The sequence below is a fragment of the Mercenaria mercenaria genome, chromosome 17 (genome assembly GCF_021730395.1).
Source record: "Mercenaria mercenaria strain notata chromosome 17, MADL_Memer_1, whole genome shotgun sequence".
In the NCBI taxonomy this organism is placed as follows: Eukaryota; Metazoa; Mollusca; class Bivalvia; order Venerida; family Veneridae; genus Mercenaria; species Mercenaria mercenaria.
Genome location: NC_069377.1, coordinates 68,674,319 through 68,688,624, shown reverse-complemented (window position 1 = coordinate 68,688,624; position 14,306 = coordinate 68,674,319). Strand labels below are relative to the sequence as shown.

The following is a 14,306-nucleotide window of genomic DNA, read 5'->3' as shown; positions in this document are numbered from 1 at the left end:
CAGAAACTGTAACTATCTTGAAAAGTTTTCAAATGATCTTCCTTTGTGAATTTAATTTTTTACCTGCCTTAAGTGTATCTTCATTGAAACTTGGAGTATCACTAAGAGCAAAGGCAGAGCAAGAGCAGCTGACTGCTGTGCTGGTACATAATCCAGAAACAGCAGTTGTGTCAACTGACTGCTGTATTGGTACAGAATCCAGAACCACTGGTTGTGTCAACTGACTGCTGTATTGGTACAGAATCCAGAAACAGTAGTTGTGTCAAATGACTGCTGTATTGGTACAAAATCCAGAAAATATTGGTACAGAATCCAGAAACAGCAGTTGTGTCAACTGACTGCTGTATTGGTACAGAATCCAGAAACAGCAGTTGTGTCAACTGACTGTTGTATTGGTACAGCATCCAGAAACAGCAGTTGTGTCAACTGACTGCTGTATTGGTGCAGAATCCAGAACCACTGGTTGTGTCAACTGACTGCTGTACTGGTACATAATCCAGAAACAGCAGTAACTGTTGTGTCAACTGACTGCTGTATTGGTACAGAATCCAGAAACACTGGTTGTGTCAACTGACTGTTGTATTGGTACATAATCCAGAAACAGCAGTTGTGTCAACTGACTGCTGTATTGGTACAGAATCCAGAACCACTGGTTGTATCAACTGACTGCTGTTTTGTACAGAATCCAGAACCACTGGTTGTGTCAACTAACTGCTGTATTGGTACCGAATCCAGAACTACTGGTTGTGTCAACTGACTGCTGTATTGGTACCGAATGCAGATCCACTGGTTGTGTCAACTGACTGCTGTATTGGTACAGAATCCAGAACCACTGGTTGTGTCAACTGACTGCTGTATTGGTACAGAATCCAGAAACAGTGGCTATGTCTTCTGACTCCTGTGCAAGTTCTGAAGTTACAAAACATTAGTTAGGTCAAATCCAGAAACTGGGATTTAAATTGCTGTCTGCTGCTACACAACTGAAATACTCTTGAAATACTCTTGTCAGAAAAATGGGGTTAAACATCAGACACTCGCCACATCTGACAGTAAAATCCTAAAATTTGACAGAAAAAATGGTTAAGACAGCACAACACTTCATTCTTTCGATTTATTTTATAATTTACATCAATTCACTTAATCTACCAGTATTCCTGCAGTACCAGTACTTAACTGTTCTCCACTAGTAACTGACAACTTCTCTACATAAATCAACATGAATCATTAAATATCATCTGTGGTGGGGTTGTCTCAGAAAACAATTATAGACTGCCTGAGAATCCAACTGGCAGCAGATTAGTGTAGTCTTGCACTTCTGAGATAAGTTAGGAGTTAAGAGCTGTGATATAACAGATACCTATTTTTTTTCTCAGATTTAGGGATGTTTGACTAATGGTGAAGATATTTATGAAGTGTGGTATATGTTGATATAAGATTGATGCAGGTATTGGTAATGCTGGTTTACATGCAAATTTCATGCAGATTGAGCTTTATGTGGTAAATGTTGAAAGAGAAAAAAAATGGAACGAATACAATGAAAGGTGAATCAGTTTATCTGTGGAAAGGAAGTTTTCATCTAGTTAGTACATGTAGGTAGACATGCAAAATTAGCATATTTATATTTAGATAACTTCTTTGCATATTCTAGCCATTTGGTTTATCTTCCAAATACTGAAAGTATTATGATGTAAGGGGTTGAGGTTATAACTCTGGATTCCTGTCTCAGAATTTGATCAGTTTCTGAATTGCACTTATTTGCAACCAATCAGATGTTAGAGGTTTGAGACATTGAAATTCAAGTCTGTGGTCCAGACTGTATGTAAAATGTCAATGTCACATTGGGTCACTCAACAGTAAAAGCAGCACTCTGCACAGTATAATATATACTACCTGATTGAACTGGAGATGCTCTGACTGTACTGGTTGGGAACCATTTTCCGGACACATTTTCATATTTCGGCTCTACTATTCCCTAAAAGAAATATTTGCCATAAATGAAGCCCACACTGCACAAACTTCAGCTCCTTCCACATCCGATGTTGTAATCAGCATCGCGTTGTGACGTAAAATATGGGTTCCATGGGGCCTAAAATGGGGTCACTAAAAAAAGTTATTTTCCCCGTCAGGTAAACCAGTATCCGGACAAATATTTTGACGGTGTTTTGTTGTTAATTTGATATCAAAATAAGTAATTAAACTGTTTCTGCACATTTCTATATCATTCATCTCTTCAAAATTGCACATGAAACATAACCCGATGTTCAATAGCAGCTACGAAAGCAAACCGAGGTTGACTATAAAAAACTCGAATTTCATCTTATACCAATTTTTGATGATTCAAATAGTTATAGAATAAAATTAGTGCAAAAATCGACAGCCCTGCATTTTACGTAACTTTTAGTGTGAAATTAAAATAAGAACATGTTATCAGCAGACAATCATTATGTAGTTTGATTATTTCTTCCCACTTGATACATCGGCATGTGTGAACTACTGCGCATGCGCAATGCTATCTTAGTGCCCATTAAGACAGAAAGTTGTTTTGTAAACGCATGTGAGTTTTCATAAAAAACCCAAACATTATACAGCCTTATAAAATAGTGGTATGTTGTAGACATGAAGAACAAACATCTAAATGATCTAGATGAAACAGTTACATGAATAACAACGAAATAAAGTGGATATTACATGTGTCCGGAAACTGGTCCTGTCCGGAAAATAATTCCCAACCAGTAAAGTAGGGAGATAGCTCAGTTAAATTTGATCCATTGATCCAAAGAGGTCAAGGGTAAGGAGATGGTACACTTTTGCCCCAGAAATGGCAGAAAAACTGAAATCACTAAATGGAGTTAATTCCAAGAATTTTCCAGTTATCACCAGTATAATTTTTTTAAACGCCCGTTTGAAAAATGGGACACATTATGGGAATGCCCTGGCGGATGGGCGGCGTCCAAAGACTTTGTCCGGAGCATTATCTTCTTCATGCATGGAGGGATTTTGATGAAACTTGGCACAATTGTTCACCAACATGAGACGGAGTGTCATGCACAAGATTCAGGTCCCTAGGTCTAAGGTCAAGGTCACTCTTAGAGGTCAAAGGTCAAATTCAAGAATGACTTTGTCCAGAGCATATCTTCTTCATGCATGGAGGGATTTTGATGTAACTTGGCACAATTGTTCACCATCATAAGACGAAGTGTCATGCGCAAGAACCAGGTCCCTAGGTCTAAGGTCAAGGTCACACTTAGAGGTCAAAAGATACAAGAATGAAAACTTTGTCCGGAGCATTTCTTCTTCATGCATGGAGGGATTTTGATATAACTTGGCACAAATGTTCACCACCATGGGACGGAGTGCCATGCTTAAGAACCATGTACCTAGGTCTAAGGTCAAGGTCACACTTAGAGGCTAAAGGTCAGATGCAGTAATGACCTTGTCCAGAGCATATCTTCTTCATGCATGGAGGGATTTTGATGTAACTTGGCACAATTGTACACCATCATGAGACGGAGTGTCATGCGCAGGTCACTTCTTTAGAATTACTTCCCTTTGTTGTAACTATAAATAGCTTATAGCGTAACTTTTTCATTACTAGTTGTAGAGAAAAATCGAGACCACTTTTCTGTGGTACAACATGCATATAATATCCAATTTTGAGGTGTATTTTGACCTATCTCTACTTGGTAAGGATTTTTATGTGGACTTAGAAATTTTTGGGGGGATTTTTTTTTTCTTTGTTAGATTAACTTCCCTTAGTTGTTACTATAAATAACTTTTTTTGAGTTTTTGTGATCATTCAATGTCTGGCGTCCGTCGTCTGTCAACATTTAGCTTTGTATGCGATCGAGGCTGTATTTTTCAACTGCTCTTCATGAAATTTTGTCAGAATGATAACCATAATAATATCTAGGCTAAGTTCGAAAATGGATCATCTTGGGTCAAAAACTAGGTCACTAGGTCAAATAAAAGAAAAACCATGTGTATGCGATAGAGGCTGTATTTTTCAATTGATCTTCATGAATTTTGATCAGAATGATTACCTTGATGAAATCTAGTCCAAGTTTGAAAATGGGTCGTCTTGGATCTAAAACTAGGTCATTAGGTCAAATAAAAGAAAAACCTTGTGTATGCGATAGAGGCTGTATTTTTTCCACTGATCTTCATGAAATTTCGTCAGAATGATTACCTTGATGAAATCTAGGCCAAGATCGAAAATGGGTCATCTTGGATCAAAAACTAGGTCACTAGGTCAAATCAAGGGAAACCCTTGTGTATGCGATAAAGGCTGTATTTTTCAATTGATCTTCATGAATTATGGTCAGAATGATTGCCTTGATAAAATCTAGATCAGATTCGAATATGGGTCATCTGGGGTCAAAAACTAGGTCACTACATGTAGGTCAAATCAAAGAAAAACCTTGTGTATGCAATAGCGGCTGCATTTTAAACCGGATCTTCATGAAATTTGATCTGAATGTTTGTCTGGATGAAATCTAGGTTGAGTTTGAGTATGGGTCATCTATGGTCAAAAACTAGGTCACTAGGTCAAATCAAAGAAAAACCTTGTGTATGCAATAGAGACTGTATTTTTCAATTGATCTTCATGAAATTTAGTCAGAATGATAGCCTTGATGAAATTAAGGTCAAATTTGAATATGGGTCATCTGGGGTCAAAAACTAGGTCGCTAGGGCAAATCAAAGAAAAACATTTTGTATGTGATAGAGGCTGTATTTTTTAATTGAGGTTCATGAAATTTGGTCAGAATGATTGCCTTTATCAAATCTAGGTCAAGTTCTAATGTAGGCCAAAAATCTAGGGCACTAGGTTAAATTGAAGAAAATACTTGCTTACACTTAAGAGACCACATTTTTGGTCCAATCTTAATGCAAATTGGTCAGAATATTTGTTTCCATGAAATCACTAGGTGAAACATGTTTACACTGTTATGGTCTTGGCCCCTCTTGTTTTTTGTGGATTTAGAAAAAGAAAAGAATTACAATAATTACTACACAACCACAGAATTAAAATTCTGTTTGAAAATACAGGTGCTAGTGTAAAGAAATTTGCTATGACGGGCATATATTGTGACATTCTGGCACTCTTGTTCTCATTTCTGTAGGTCATATAAGGCTTAAAGTTCTGTAAGGCTTTTGATTTAAGTTAAAAACAGTTAAAGCAGCTGCCCAAATAGAATATGCATAACTATATGGTCAGAAAATATACACAGTAAGGGCCATAAAGGGAGATAATCATAAACAATGGATTCAGTAATATTTCTTACTATATTAAAGTATACAAATCTTTAGCAAATGTATGAGACAATAGTTATCTAAAATTGAATTTAAGAAGAAATTGACATATTTTATTTTCATAACAAAAAATTGGCAGTCACATTATAAGGAAAGGCATTATGATTTTAAATGAACCATGCTCACTTAGGTTTTCATATGCACTGTATCATATTTTGGGTGGTTAGATACAGGTTGATATTATATGTGGATGGTCCTTTCTTCGCCATTGTGTGCCATTATTTGTACTTGAAAATCTGTTCCTCAGAAACTACTTGTCAGAATTACACTAAACATATGGCATACAGCATTCTTGCATGGGTTTCTCTTAAGTTATTTGAAATAACTTTTTTCTTCAGGTGGTTCTCCTTCCTCCTTGTTTGTGCCGTCAGAAATGAAAATAGAAAATTAAACAACCTCTTGATGCCAGCATCCTTTAAGATTATGGCCTTGACTGATAACTGAACAAGGCTTCAGTACAGGAGCCTCAGACTTGGCAGGCAGGTTGTTAGTGACGAACAAATCTATTACTTGATAAAAAATGGAAGAAATGTCTTAAAGGATTGTAAATAAGGTTTTTTTGTGTAGGGTGGTATTTACTCCCTGTCAGCCAACCCTGAAATATTTTTCCTTTCACTGTACAAAATATTTGCATTGCTTTATTTCAGGACCAGTATGACAAGCTTAAAGAACACTGGCTGACATGTTGTGACATCACTGCTCGTTGTCTATGGTTACTGCAACCTTCCTGTACAGTCATTCTTTAACGTCCAACCTAGGGTGCATCAACTTCGCAATATCCAAGGTATATATAAATAGTTAGCATTAAATTTTATTATGAAAGTAGCAGGAAAAGCTAAAGGCAGTCAATCACATTTAAGTAATAGTTTTTGACATTATTCACTTTTGGTATATTCTGTTAGAAATTTATTGAAGGAACAAAAAGATCCATTACATAGAGTTAGGTCCCTATTAGAAATGTATATTTTCTTGTTTGTTTATTTATAAACTTTCATAATTACTTCCCTTTAATATGAAAGTTGTTGATTGGTGTGGTCTTTTAATACAAATGGTCTTTATTCAGTGGTCAAAATGCACTGCACATTTTTGAATTGGTATTGAAGCCAATGTTCGTTTAGCAAGGGTTTAACTGTAAGTGTGAGAAGATTGATTTTGGGAATCTGAAATGAAGATAGCTTTCAAAAATGTTTCTTATTAATGTTGTAACTTTGATAAATTATCTGTATTGTCTTGATATAGATTTCTAATATTAGGGCATGTCACTGTAAGACAAGTGTTAATATGGAGACATGTGTCATTAAAGAAATCTGCTTTGTTCCAGTGAAGCAGCTTCAGTTTTCCCCCCACATTTTAAAGAATGGGAATCAATATTTATTTCCCATCCTCAGTCATTCACGGCTACTACCTATATTTAGACAATATCTGTGTATTAGTTTTCAAGAGAGTGCGGAGTTTAGCCACGCTGACTACCATTTTCTGCTGGATATATTGATTACAAATTATGTCTACATTGGTATCTGGTTGAAGCGTATTATCCCGATAAATCTAACTGTAACCTAATCATCTTCACAATCCTCGAAGCTGTGACCGATAGGACACATTTATTTGTCGCATAACTTTTTTGGTGATTTATTTGCAAGATTGTAACAAGTGCATTTTCTTACTGCTTTAAAAGGCAGTAGTGCTGGCCAGGCACAGTTCATATACTAGAACATTTCTGTTTGTGGTCATTTATATTATGCTGTGAAGCTGTATATTTGCGGGCATCTAATTTTCCCTATATACATTACTGTGGAAAAAATTGTTTCTGGGCAATATTTTCCCAATTTTCTGTGTAAACGTTTTTTTGTTGGCATCTAATTTTCCCTGTTTAAAGTGGTCATTGTTATTAGCTCGACTATTCGAAGAATAAGTAGAGCTATCCTACTCACCATGGCGTCGGCGTTGGCGTCGGCGTCGGCGTCACACCTTGGGTTAAGTTTTTCGTACCAGTCCACATTTTGACAAAGTCTTTTGAGATAAAGCTTTGAAACTTTCAACACTTGTTTACCATCACCATGTCCAGTTATAGGCAAGAGCACATAACTCCATCAAGGATTTTGGCTGAATTATGGCCCTTTTTGACTTAGAAATCTGGGTTAATATTTCGTACCAGTCCACATCTTGACAAAGTCTTTTGAGATAAAGCTTTGAAACTTTCAACACTTGTTTACCATCACCATGTCCAGTTATAGGCAAGAGTACATAACTCCATCAAGGATTTTGACTGAATTATGGCCCCTTTTGACTTAGAAATCATGGTTAAGTTTTTCGTACCAGTTCATATTTTGACAAAGTCTTTTGAGATAAAGCTTTGAAACTTTCAACACTTGGTTACCATCACCATGTCCAGTTATAGGCAAGAGCACATAACTCCATCAAGGATTTTGGCTGAATTATGGCCCTTTTTGACTTAGAAATCTGGGTTAATATTTCGTACCAGTCCACATCTTGACAAAGTCTTTTGAGATAAAGCTTTGAAACTTTCAACACTTGTTTACCATCACCATGTCCAGTTATAGGCAAGAGCACATAACTCTATCAAGGATTTTGACTGAATTATGGCCCCTTTTGACTTAGAAATCATGGTTAAGTTTTTCGTACCAGTTCATATTTTGACAAAGTCTTTTGAGATAAAGCTTTGAAACTTTCAACACTTGTTTACCATCACCATGTCCAGTTATAGGCAAGAGCACATAACTCCATCAAGGATTTTGGCTGAATTATGGCCCTTTTTGACTTAGAAATCTGGGTTAATATTTCGTACCAGTCCACATCTTGACAAAGTCTTTTGAGATAAAGCTTTGAAACTTTCAACACTTGTTTACCATCACCATGTCCAGTTATAGGCAAGAGCACATAACTCTATCAAGGATTTTGACTGAATTATGGCCCCTTTTGACTTAGAAATCATGGTTAAGTTTTTCGTACCAGTTCATATTTTGACAAAGTCTTTTGAGATAAAGCTTTGAAACTTTCAACACTTGGTTACCATCACCATGTCCAGTTATAGGCAAGAGTACATAACTCCATCAAGGATTTTGGCTGAATTATGGCCCTTTTTGACTTAGAAATCTGGGTTAATATTTCGTACCAGTTCATATTTTGACAAAGTCTTTTGAGATAAAGCTTTGAAACTTTCAACATCTGTTTACCATCACCATGTCCAGTTATAGGCAAGAGTACATAACTCCATCAAGGATTTTGGCTGAATTATGGCCCTTTTTGACTGAGAAATCTTGGTTAAGTTTTTCGTACCAGTTCATATTTTTTGTAAAGTGTTTGACATATGGCTTTGAAACTTTTATCACTTGTTTAGTATAATAGTCTCTATTCTGTAGGAAAGAGAACATAACTCTGTCATCTATTTTGGCTGAATTATGGCCCATTTTGGACTTTGAAATTGGTTCTGTTTCCATACAAGTCCATGTTTTGTCAAAACTATTTGACATATGGCTTTTAAACTTTGAACACTTGTTTATCATTATGATTTCCATCTGTAGGCAAGAGTACATATCTATTTTGACTGAATTATGGCCCTTTTTGGACTTTGAAATTGGCTCATATATTGCCATTTAGTGCAAGACTTATCGAAATCAAAGTAATACAGGAACATTGTTTGTCTAATCTATTTATTTCTTTTGTCTGAATATCCGTGGAAATATTTTGACACCATTCTTCAATCAATTCTTCGAATAGTCGAGCGCGCTGTCATCAGACAGCTCTTGTTGTGGATTTAGAGGCTGTGTTAATAACAAGGAAAACTACATATTTTTTTTAATTTCGTGTCCAAAGGAAATAGTCATGTTGTCCGAACCACATAGTTTTAGCTCACCTGAGTGCCAAATGCTGATGGCGAGTTTTAGAATCATTGAATGTCCATTTGCCTCAATTTCTTTGAAGTACATCTAAACCACCAAGCCATTTTCAACCTTACTTCACAGGAACACTCCTTTGGTGGTTCCCTTTCAAATTCCTTGTAATCCAGGCCATCCATGTCAAACGAAAATTTTAAGAAATCTTCTCTGAATCCTCTTGCCGGATTTCAAAGAATATCACAGCTATGTTCTTTGTAAGACTACTATCAAAATGCTGTCAGTGTTGATTAGTTTTAAGATGAGGCTGCCAGGGAGTAGGAGCCAGTTTTCTGTCTATGGCTGTATGGAAAACTATACAAATATCCTTCAGCTGGCTAATGGAAGGTCATGGTACCCACTCTTGATGAAATAAAGCCCCGAGAGGCTCCCAGGGTTTTCCTAAACCATCAGAAGCTGGAAAATCCTGGATATGACCTAAACTGTACTCCCAACAAAAACAAAAAAATAATACCACTGAAACTGCTTTCATGATTTTGAAATAATTTTGCAAAAAAAGTTCTTTTGTATCTTTCAACCAGATTCCTTCAGGGAGCACCTGGCTAGTTTCCACTATTATAGCTATATAGAAAAGTTTGGAAATTTCCTGACACTGCTGGCCCATTTTCAAAATAATTATGCAGAATTCATTTAGTGACCCTTTACCAAAAAATCCTTCAAGTCAATTTCTTTTATTTAAATAAACATGGCTGCAAGGGCATGGGGCTACTTTACTCAGTATGTGGTTAAATAGTATGGAAAACTTTGAAAATCTTTGAAACCATTGGCCTGATTTCAAAATAACCTTACTGAAATGTCCCTTGGGTGACTTTTACCAAATTCCTTCTAACCGTTTGGATTTGTCAAAGAAGAATATATATTACTTATGGTGAGCTTTTATGATTGCTGGATGTCTGTCTTGTCGTCTACACTATGCTTCAAACATTTTTTGTCGAGCCCGCATGCAGATGTGAAGACATAGTTGTTCAAATGGCTGTTAGGTGTATGTGCTTGTATGCATCTGTCTGTCCGGATTTGCCGGACCATAACTTTGACATGCATGGAGCTATCTTGTTTATATTTGGCATGAGTGTTTACCTCAGTGAGACGGAGTGTCATGTACAAACCCCAGGTTCCTATCTCAGAGGTCAAGGTCGCAGTTGGAGGTCAAAGGTCATGTCAGATCTTATCCGCCCCATAACTTTGACATGCATTGAGGAACCTTGTTTATATTTTATATGAATGTTTAACTCAGTGAGACTGACTCTATCTCAAAGGTCAAGGTTACAGTTATGGGTCAAAGGGCGGGCTCGACATGTTGCCCGTGGGCATCTAGTTCATGAACTGGTTGTTGCATTGTCACCAAATTTGGCCAGAAACATCTTGGCATTGAGCTCTTAAGTTTATTTGAATGAAAACATGGCAGCCAGAGCTAAGAATAGTAAAAACTTTGAAGAACTTCCTGTCCAAAGCTGCAAAGGGTGTTTGAGTACATATTGCACTTTGCTGTTATACTTAATGGTGACGTAAGTAAGGATCTGTATTCATAAACTTCCTTATTAAAATGCCAGAATGATCTTTTGTTCAAATATTTTTTTATGCCCCCACTTTGGGGTGGGGGGGGGGGGGGGGGGGCATATAGATTTGCCCTTGTCCGTCCATCCATCCGTCCTTCCGAGAATGTTGTGTCGTGCCTAGCTCCAAAAGTATTTGACATAGAGTCACAAAACTTTACAGGAATGTTGGTCAGCATGTGTAGTTGTGCACCTGGGATTTCGCATCTGGATTCATTCAGTTGTGTAGGAGTTATGGTCCTTGACTTAATAAAAAATTTGTCATTTTAATGTTGTGTCGCGCGTAGCTCCAAAAGTATTTGACGTAGTCACAAAACTTTACAGGAATGTTGGTCAGCATGTGTAGTTGTGCACCTGGGGTTTCGCGTCCGGATTCATTCAGTCGTGTAGGAGTTATGGCCCCTGACTTAGTGAAAAATTGGTCATTTTAATGTTGTGTCGCACTTAGCTCCAAAAGTATTTGACCTAGAGTTGCCAAAGTTTACAGGAATGTTGGTCAGCATGTGCAGTTGTGCACCTTTGTTAAAGCCACCATTTGATATCATAAGCAACATTTACCAGTTTAAGTCGGGTGCAGAGCAGTATAGGACCATCCTGGCTCTCTTGTTCCTTAAATATTTTTAAAAAGTCTTCTCTTGTAAAATGGCTAGCCTAATATTGACATAATCTTGTTGATATGTTTCGTACTACAAACCCTCTACAATACAACTACATAATTGGCCTGCCTGTTTAGCTCAGTAGGGAGAGCACAGATCTGTAGAGTTTGGGGTCGCGAGTTTCATCACCGGGCAGGGTGTGTGTTCTCTGTAACAATTTGATAAAAAAACATTGTGTCTGACTTTATTTGTCTTCCTCCTCTGATTCATGTGGGGTTGGCAGTTACTTGCAGAGAACAGATTTGTACTGGTACAGAATCCAGGAACACTGGTTCTGTTAACTGCCCGCCATTACAACGGCGTTAAACCCAAAATAAACAAACAAAAGCTACAATAATTGTGGAAGCCTGCTTTTAAACAAGTTTGCTTCAAGTATGTTCTGTGATTGACAGGCCTCAGTATAGATTACATATCCTAATAATACCTCAGACAGGTAAACTGTAAACTGATAGTCTTAAATGTCCATATATGTAATTAAATACATGTACCATAAATTTATAACTATCTTGTAAGATGTTTTCGTTTTTCTGTTCATATATAAGTTTTTGAACATTACTCAAAAAAAAAAAAAAAAATAATAATAAATTAGCATGCATTATCTCCCCTGTCCAAATCTTCTCCATAAGTCCTGATTAATTCGTGTACTGCTTGAGGGATTACCTCTTAGCTCTAAGTTAAAATTTGGAATTTTCATAGCACCTGAAATATTGAAAATTGTAAATGCGAGTAAAGAATTATTCTGACTTAAGATCTGAAGGCAGCATCCATTAGATTACATTTTCTACTACTTATTGACAATATTTATATTAGCAGGTTTCCTTGTAAGAATTGTGTAGCAATGTTATAAAATGGAAGGAAAATGTTAACTCTTAATAGTTACAGAAAACAGAACTAAATTATGGCTGATTCCAGTATGAAAGTGTGATTACTTATTTATATATTGAATTGTACAGTAAAACTTCTCCCCAAATCACGAACCACTTATCTCTTTCAATTGATTTTTGTCTGGCGTAGAAAAAAAGAAATGGAACATAAGTACGAAGAAAATTTAATGGAAGCTGAAATCAGAATTTGAATATGTCTGCCTATAGTAATGTATATATCAATTATTTATTCCCTGTAGATAATGTCGTTCTGTTTTCCATTTGTCGAATGATCTATGTCCTAATATTTTGCAGATTTCCTGAAGTGAAGTGTGACGAGTAGTATTCTGTAGACAATTCAAGGGAAAAATACAACTATAAGTGTGATTATTTTTGTTGATGGACAATAACTCTCCCAAAACATGAGATATAAAGGTAAGAACTGTGTATGACCATATTAGACCTTGTGAAGAATTGAAGTGAATTTTTTTTTTTTTTTTTTTTTTTTTTGAAAGTATATCTGAAATTTTTTTTGAAAGTATCTCTTTCAGATATTTTCATGTGGGTATCGTAGGAGTCATCTTTTGCCTTCATGAGATGTTGCTGTCAAATGAATGTCATTAAAACTTTTGTAAAACAATCATTAAAACTGGATTCTAGCAAGAATTTAATATCAAGAGGTTATCTGTAAAGTTTTCGTAAGAAAAAGTTTGTTTTGAAGTGAACCCTAAACTATAGACTTGTAGTGTCTTCAGTATAACCAATTTGAAAGAAGTAATAAATACTATGCCAACAACAACAAATTTCTAGAATTAAGTCTGCCTCTACATACAAAACATTCATATACCTAGGAGCAAGTAGTGAATTTCAGAACATAAATTCTGTGCTCTTCATTTAGGAGTAGGACATTTTAATTTGGGTTGAATAATTGCTAGTTAAAAGCAGTTGGCAAGTATGTGTCTTTTACTGCTGCTAATGTCTGATATCTAACTTGTAACCCCCAGCAGGCTGTATCTAAGTAATGGTCTTAGTAACTGGAAGGGCTAAGCTATTTTTTGTAACAGCGGAATTACACTGTATGGCTGTCACTATGTGTGAAGGTTTTGGGTTTGTGATATGGATTTGGATGAGGTGGTGCTTAGGGGTTATTAATCACCTCAGGTGATTGATTCTACTTTGTATGCTTTGACATGCTTTGAAAAAGAGAAATTGAAAGTTATTACTGTGCTGAAAAAATGTATGTATGGTGTGGTTAAGGAAAAACAATTATTCCAAATGCCACTTTGCCTTGAAACAGTGTTACCTTTTACTTTTACTCAGTTTTTGATATCTTTTTTGGTGATTTTTACTACTTAAAGATAACTACCAAATGCAGACATCCCAACTCTCCCGATCCGATCGGGTTTCTCCCGATTCTGGTTGTAAAACCCCGATCAGAAATCTCAATCTCCCGATTAAAAAAAAAACAACATAAACACACAAAAATTATGAAATAATCCACTTCTTTGCGCCTATCTGATACTGTATCACTACCAATGAGTCTGTAAACAACAGCTTTCGGATATTTTCGCACCTTATTCTACCCGTGCTGATTATTGTTTATTACACAATTTAACAAAGCCAGGTGTTGATTAATGTGTCACAATTGAAATTAAAATCCAGACATTAGATATCTAATTAAATTCAATCAAATTTAGATTAGAAATTATACTGGCTTTACCTTTTTCTGTAACTTTTGGAAATCGAAAGTAGATGGTCGCCGAGTCAACCTGCTAGGTTTTAAAAAACATTTCTCTTAAAATCATTTTGATAAGAGGAAATGTCATGGTAAAATTTAAAATCACTTACTATCAAATGCTGTTAAACTGTCTTTGCATCATAACAATTTGTCAAACACATCCTTTTAACTGGAGATTTAGGCAAATCTACGAAAGTGTAACAATACCCGTACATTCAATTTTGGATAACAGGATTTTGATCAATAAAAGTATTTGAGCCAGGGGTTTTAAA

At 36.1% G+C, this 14,306-nt stretch overlaps 1 protein-coding gene across 3 annotated transcripts in view; it reads left to right on the top strand.

Moving 5' to 3' along the window:
- Positions 1 to 14,306, top strand: part of LOC123537191 (collagen alpha-1(III) chain-like) — a 116,457-nt gene that overhangs the window by 49,309 nt on the left and 52,842 nt on the right. For all 3 annotated transcript variants that reach the window (XM_053528524.1, XM_053528525.1, XM_053528522.1), the window contains 2 exons: positions 5,958 to 6,094; positions 12,612 to 12,731. The gene's annotated coding sequence lies outside the window, so the exon portion shown is untranslated. The remainder of the gene's footprint in view (positions 1 to 5,957; positions 6,095 to 12,611; positions 12,732 to 14,306) is intronic.